Genomic DNA, 367 nt, shown 5'->3' with positions numbered 1-367 from the left:
GTTTATATCACAATACCTACATTTAGAGTCAGTTATTCATTCAACCTAATGAGAAAGACACCTCCTCCTGGATCATTTCTGTCATCTCCTCTGCCCTTTTGCCCTGGAGAAGGCACTGAAAAGCATCGTCTGGGTGGACCAGCTCTGCATGGCTGTTCAGCTCAGCCAGCTCGATCTGTATAAAAGGGGGCAATTTCTTTCAGTTGGACTCTGCATAGAGTTTTAAACATTAAACTATATTTGTATCTGTGCTGGTTTAGTAAGCAGTGACCAGGGTGGGACCAGAATTATGACCCTTCCAAAATGTAAAGTCCTTGATCATGTAGAGAAATATCTTGGTTGGTGGTGAATAGACCACTAAAAAATA

This window comes from Colossoma macropomum, unplaced genomic scaffold (assembly GCF_904425465.1).
Source record: "Colossoma macropomum unplaced genomic scaffold, Colossoma_macropomum, whole genome shotgun sequence".
NCBI lineage: Eukaryota > Metazoa > Chordata > Actinopteri > Characiformes > Serrasalmidae > Colossoma > Colossoma macropomum.
The sequence above is the reverse complement of the archived record's forward strand: the minus strand, read 5'-3'. Positions refer to the sequence as shown.